This window comes from Rhipicephalus sanguineus, chromosome 1, assembly GCF_013339695.2.
Source record: "Rhipicephalus sanguineus isolate Rsan-2018 chromosome 1, BIME_Rsan_1.4, whole genome shotgun sequence".
Taxonomy (NCBI): domain Eukaryota; kingdom Metazoa; phylum Arthropoda; class Arachnida; order Ixodida; family Ixodidae; genus Rhipicephalus; species Rhipicephalus sanguineus.
In genome coordinates, this window is record NC_051176.1 from 279,547,231 (window position 1) to 279,554,486 (window position 7,256).

A 7,256-nucleotide genomic window follows, 5' to 3' on the forward strand; every position below is an offset into this window, starting at 1 on the left:
TTAACATATCTATTTATTTATTTATTTATTGATACCTCAAGGGTCCTGGGGACATTACATGAGGGGTGGGCATCAAAAGTAAGAACAAAAGATAGAAAAAAAGGGAAAAAATACAATAATTAACAAAAAACAACAATCGGAAAATGCAACATACAAAAGACGGCAATGATGACAATTTGAAAGGAAGGAGAAAAAAAAATCTATTTACAAAGGTAAGTCCAAAAACAGCAGTTCCATATGTTAGACTAAGAGTTCGGTAGCAGATCGGAAGCACGCTGCGTCACGGACGAGTGCGACATCTCCCGGAAGGCCATTCCAGTCTCGGGCAGTTCGGACGAAGAATGACTGATGGAACGTAGTGGTGCGGGTTCGGGGTGGAATTACTGCGTTCATGTGGCCTGTTCGAGATGTACGATGAGTCTGTTGAATCAACTGGCTGTCACGAGGTATGGTATGAAAGAATCTGTGATAGAGGCATAGGCGTGAGATGCGACGTCGAGAGGCAAGAGGTACTAGCTCCAGTTTAGACATTAGAGACGAAACGCTTGTGTGATAGGAGTACTCAGAAAGAATAAATCTAGCAGAACGGTTTTGAACAGATTCGAGAGCTTTAGTGAGGTTAGATTGATGGAGGTCAAAGATAGCACAGGCATATTCAAGTTTCGGTCGCACGAGAGTTTTGTAGGCAAGTAATCTTACGTGTGACTGTGCCATGAAAAGATTACGGCGAAAATAACCATATCGTATTGATTATGGCGAAAATAAAAGTTGATTGATTGATTGATTGATTGATTGATTGATTGATTGATTGATTGATTGCAAATTTTAAATGTCCTGGGAAACCACGCGCTTTGTAGTGCGATGTTGCAATTTTTCTGCTAAAATCGCTGTACAATTCTCGTCCCGTTGGAAAAGCGAATAAGGAACGCTCAAAAACACCGTGCTCTATCATCCCAGGAGGAATAAAAACAGAAGCCCAGGATGATGTGATGTTCAGAAAAAGAAGGAGAAGCAAACGTCGTGAGAGAATTTCTGAAGGAAGAAGGGAAGAAGCCAGTCAAGGCTTACGCTTAATAATGAACGGGTGCATTTTAACTGGTATTTTACACGGACCAAGAATTCTTGAGGGGGCGAAACTGCGCGCGCTCGGGCGTCCTAATGAAGTCACGAAATCGAACACAGCCCTGACGCGCCCTCTGTCGTGGTGAGAGGCCGCTAGCGGAGAGGGAGAAACGCCCGCTTCGCGTTCTCCGACGAAGCTCGCCGGTTCAAGGCCATTCGGCGCCGATTCGCCGTTCGTGCTTTACGCCGAAGTGGTGTTTCTTATGCGTTCTCGTCGGCTTCATACGATTCAATAAATTGACGGAATAAATGGCGTCACATTTAGAAAAATTACCCGAGTGAGATATCTTGCAGAACGCGAAATCTATAATTTTTGGTAACATGAACTCGATAAGTTAGGTATAATGTTTAAGGCGAAAGCCTTAGATGTCGCATCAAACGCAAAAAGGAGGGCACTAGCCCCCTCCCCCCCCCCTACCGAGAAAAGTTAGGGGGATGAGCCCCCCCCCCCCCCCTTTTGACAGTGGTCATTGTTGGCTGCCCACTGGGAAACGAACCACTTTGGCGAAGTTTTGCTTCAAGACAGCAATCATGTCACTATATAACAAAATTTATCCGACGCTTCTGCTGTGAAAGTTGTCTTCCGCGTCTAACGACCACGCACTGTAGGCTCTCTGCGGTGCAAGCCACCTATGCGACGCTTTCGCGCCTTGCGCTCCAGTATTCCAAAGAAGGCTACCGCCGAGCAGAGGCTCTATAACGTTAGAACACTCTGTCACGATTTTATTCTGCTTTATCTGGCCTTAAATTTACATCATCGACGACACAAACACGGGCGGGGACCAGTAAACGCTTTATGGACCGATGAAACGCTCTTCCTGTTTCAGGATATTCATTTTCTTTCATCGAAAAGGAATACCATCACCGCTACTCTATATGCAAGCTGATGTGGGTCGATGAGAGTGCAGAAGTGTTAAGTGTTGATTAAGTTGGGTCGAAGTGGGAGAGCTAAAAAAATGTCGAAGCTTGCATTAAGCCGCGCAAGGCTTGAAACAGCGAAACTGGACGATTCGGAAGACTAACCTGGTTGCTTCTATGTTGTTTATAAGCATTTGCTAGATGAATATTGTTTCTAGGTTGCTTTTAGGTCGTTGCTAGGCTTTAGTTAGGTGATGCTAAGTTGTTTCTGCGTTGATTCTCAGCGCAGAGAGGTTCGAGTTAAACCACAGACAGTCACAGACACGACACGGATGTCCGAATTTTCAGTACCCCACTTGCACGCACAATGTGATATCCGATTTTCTCAGTTGCAATCGTGCAAATTGTAGTGCGGCTGACAAGAGGAAATTCATCCGGCAGACCACTAACACTCAGTCATCGACCTAATCGCAATTCCCGGTCCACTTGCGGAACAGCTTCAGTGGTCTGAATTCTGGCCCTTCCACTCCGTTCTTCGTCGTGGAGATTTGTGCGGCCATTTGTGAAGCCTCGACACTATTTCTTGACCTTTCCTTCACTCATCACCTCAGGTCCATAAGGCACAACTCAGCATAAATTTTAGAAGCTGATAATCCTTTTGCAATCAAAAATCGAATTACAGCTCGCACTTTACAACAGGCGGGGGCAACGATTTTCGCAGACATTGTCGTTAACATTCCCCGACAAACAGGCGACTACTTAATCAGAACAACTTCAGTACTTTCGCGAATAATTAACAGATGGCGCTGCACAAATAAATCTTTATTGTGACGCGTAAATATTTAAATATTAGCAAACGGCCCTTACGTTTTGAATGGCCCTCATATACGGCCGATGCAGTGCGGGATGCTAGCCCCCCCCACTCGCGAACAAGTTGGTACGGCACTGACTTCAAGCCTCCATATCTCCCAGTAGTTGTGTCTTGTCTCAATATCAGTGTATTTACATAAAGGGTGGGCAGTGTTTCTACGGCGTTTCACCAGCCGCCGTAGCACACTGGCATTAGCGTTTTGTTGCGAAGCCAAACGATGTGAATTCGATTTCATGCATGGTGATCGCTTTTCACTTTGTCGAGCTAAAAACATGCTCCTCCAGTAAGAGTAAATGGTTGAAGCAGGTAATCCCTAATCTTCCACAATAAATCAGCGGAAATTTAATTGAGTATGGCATAATCTTGCTCCGGCAGAGATCTGAATCTGCTATTCGGTTCAGCGAAGGAAAGCGAAGCGAGAGACATCGACGGAGAAGCGTTTCAGGCTGCCGATAAATGAATCCGACACCGTGTTTCCGGTATTATGGCCTCTACAGGTCGCCGAATATTACGTATCGCGGCGCGATGATGGTGCGGATTTAGTTTTATGAAAATCGTTAAGAAGAATTTCGTGGCTATACTGGTGTGTATGTATAATGGATCCTTCAAATGTTCGTAGCGCCTGACCTCTGACTAGGACTATGTACCATATGCTTAAAGGCGCAATAAAATCAACTATAGCAGATCTGCACAACCTTCTGTTATAGAAACGAGAATTAAGACGGTATGCAAATTTTTGTTATCACGTGTTACTTATAACACTGGGCTGCTAAAGACATCACGCATCCGTTTACAGTGTTACTCATTCCTTCTCACGAAGGCTCAAAATAAATGCTGCTCTCGTACATAAGCTAGAATGCGAGGGAAGTACAGTGTCTCTAAAGACCTTTTCAATCCCGGCTCAGAAGGGGGTGGCCATCTCATTGCAATAAAAATCGCAGTCGCTTTAGGCAACGCTAAGGAAAGCAAAGGCGAACGCTTATGCTTCAGAGAGACACTCATTAAATTACTTTCACATTCTCAGTCAATGGAATTGTTCCACCGCGCCGCTCCCCTCCATCGCGAACCTTTCTGCGCCTAATATCTCCGGAAATGGCCCTTCGACGAAGCAACAATGTCATGTGATGACGTCAGGTGACGTAGTGTATGGTACCGTTCCTGTCGACAACGCCGGATGCAGGATTTTCGGACTAATGAGGTAAATAAGGCTTTCGCCTTAATTACACTCTTCTGGGGTACTTGCGCCCACGACTGACTGGAAGCAATGAGCTAAACAACAGCATAGTCCACTTATTGTTTTCCGATTGCGCATCATTAAACAGCAGCACAATATGCCCTATAAAGTGTCGAACAACGATACACATCCACTTGAGCTCCGTAACGTCTTCCGCGCAGCATCCAGATAAGGAAACTAGAAACTGCATAGGTTTGTATCTTGTTTTCTATTTCAACGACTCTTTTTTAAGCCTGTAACTAGGCAGCGCACTTTTGTTTTTTTTAATTATTTTTATTGACGAGGTGACATCCGTTATTCAAGTTATTTTCGTCCCTTTATAAAACGTGAGCCTATGCAAAAGTTCAAAAGAGTAGAAGGAAAATAAAAAAAAAAACTTACGGGTCCTCCATACCATCACCATACAAATTGATATTGTTAGCGATTTAGCAAGAATCTTCCTTGTCTTTATCAATGTCAAGCACACTGTATTAGACGATGAGAAAGAATTGTAAGTCTCGTGTCCTCGCGCAGTTCGTGCTCGTTCATTCAGTCGCCATTTTGCTAGAACCAGCAACCGTTGCAGTCGGACAAGGAGGCCGCCCTGGTTAACTAGCGTCGGGCGCAGTGAACACAAGTTGGCGTCATCATCGGAATGCCCAGAGGATCTCCATCGCCTGACCATCGTCCGGTGTCAAGGCGTGTCGGCGTTGTCGTAGCTCCTGCAGACATGTACGGGAGCCGAGAGCGTTCAAAGCGTCACTGTGACCAACCTCGAGAGTCTGCTCTGGCTCCTGTTATGCCTTCACACGTCCAGAGCCACCGAAGACTCCGCTGGACGCCACTGAAAGGATGCCACTGGCTACCGTCGGGTGTCTCCTATGCATGGCAACCATTCGTTCACAGCGAAAGCAGCCGGATTCGAAGCATCGAGGCTGGCCAGGTGAGCAACCCCGACGCTGTTTCTAAGTTGCGCCTTTGTTCATCGTGTGCAATTGGCAGGACATATCCGTGGCAGTGAGGGCCGTGGGTGCCTGTGGACTGCAGGAAGTGGTCCAGCCTCCCGGTGTTGACCTCGCGGCCCCTTCACTGCCTGCTGCTCCTTCATCAGGCTGGTGCGGTCGACTGGGCTCCTGATTTGGAACGCGCTGGCTGATGATCTTTGCACGCACGGCGTATATTTTCCTCGTCGCGTGGATGTAAATTTTTATAGTTTCTTTTTTTAATAGGATTATTTGATACAATAAAACAATTATGATTCGAAGCGCTGGTCTCTGGGATATATTTGTTATGCTATACACCTGAATATACGACGGCACGACATTTTAACCTGCCACTGACGTCATCGCTGTGCGCAAAACCAGACGCTCCCTCTCGATGGCTTGCGCGCACTGACGAGCATATTTGTCTTGCATAAAACCCGAAACAGACTTCGTGGCTGCTTTAAAACACTATCTTTGCCGCTGCAACCACTGCATAATAGTTGGTTGTAAAAGACGCTTCTATGAGGCACGTGTTTGTGTGGTTTCCGTGAACCTGAGGGCAAAATATCCCCTCGGACCACAATACCAATTTAAACTACCACTTTCACCACTCGGTCATGCCAGCGCTCTAAATGTTCTGGTAACCGGCTTCGTTCGCCACTGAACAGGGTCATGAAATACTGCACGTAAATATCAATCAGTACGCCAAGAAATATCCTCCAAGGTGCATAATTATTTCAAATAGCAGATTTTTGCGGATGTTTACGCTCTAAAATTATTGGCTCACACCTGCATTGGTAGAAATGGCCGAGAATCGGGTAATAAAGATAAAATCCACACCCCCACAAGTTGGCACGTCGTCGTCGTCTGTAACTGATGACGGCTCACTCACGCATGAGAAGCGAAAAGCGAGCGAAAACTCCAGATTGGCCGGAAAACAGTGTTCGCGCGCGTCGAAGACATTCACATTTCTTCTGCTCTTCCGGCATGCTGCCGCCCGTTTCGCCACTTCTACAATACGTTGCATTTTGCCCGCTTCTTGAGCATCTAATTTCGTAGCGAACTCGAATCATCCATGCAAAACGCAGAAAAGAAACCGTCTTCACCTTTTGAGACCATTGTTTCAGCAAATACACCAGCGGAAACTACATAAGCGGACACGCCGCCAGCGGCGGCGCCGCGCAAACTCGCAGCTGCTGCACCTTCTGCTAGGTATACAGCCTTCTCAGAAATCTTGATCCAAATCAGGCTCTCGAGGAACGCGCCCTTGTGGTGGAGGCTGTGAGTTTGTTCGGCTGTGAGTTTTTAGGTACACGTACCACATGCTGTACCTAAGTGAAAGTGCACGAACGCACTCGCATTTCGTCCCCATCGAAACGTGACCACCACAATAGGGAATGGAACCTGCAGCCTCATCCTTCGCGGCAGAACAACATTATCGATACAGATGTTAAGTCGGACTTTATACCATTGTACTTATCTATTGCATGTGTAGGGCTATGTGTTGCTGAATGTATACGCACCAGTTCTCCAATGACTCATAAAATCATGCTAAAAAACAAGGGTAGAAAAGGACGAAGAAACATACCATAAAGCAATTGCATCAGAGCGGCATTGGCATGTCGTCCGCGTGGCCTAATGGACAAGGCGTCTGATTCCGGATCAGAAGATTGCAGGTTCGAGTCCTGTCGCGGACGAGCGTCTTTTCTTTTTCTTCTAATTTAAGGAAATATTTTAATGCTTACTAGCTTGTTACTATTGAAAACGCGATTAACTTTTATTCCCATGTACAAGAACGAATGCCGAATTTCAATTAAATGACGGCATTGGGTCGAATGAAGTTTCGCGTCCATCCACCTATCGGGTCGAAATCTCTGCTACAACATTCTGTCCTCCCAAAATGCGCCCTCGCTTCGGGTCTTGTGACTTTTGGAACACTCGGGTTTCAGCTTCAGCAACCTGATGTAAATGTAACTGGCATTCAGAATGTCGGAACTATGCTTGCCACTTCCTTCTTGAAAAACAACACTCTCGGAAATGCCTCAGAACATTCGACTACATGGTGCCCCACTACTGCAGCATACAAGTTGCATTGCCGAGCTATGCGTGGCACTTCAGTGACCTTATTGAATAAAAACTGAAATGTGAACATTGAGAATCGATTACCCGATCGAAAACTTCACCGATGAATATGATACTCCGTATAGTG

General features: G+C 46.0%; 1 non-coding gene across 1 annotated transcript; it reads left to right on the top strand.

Annotated features, from left to right (window-relative positions):
• Nucleotides 1–6,671: 6,671 nt before the first annotated feature.
• Nucleotides 6,672–6,744, top strand: Trnar-ccg (transfer RNA arginine (anticodon CCG)). Its single transcript has one exon. It is a non-coding gene; the product is annotated as a tRNA-Arg (tRNA).
• Nucleotides 6,745–7,256: the final 512 nt, after the last annotated feature.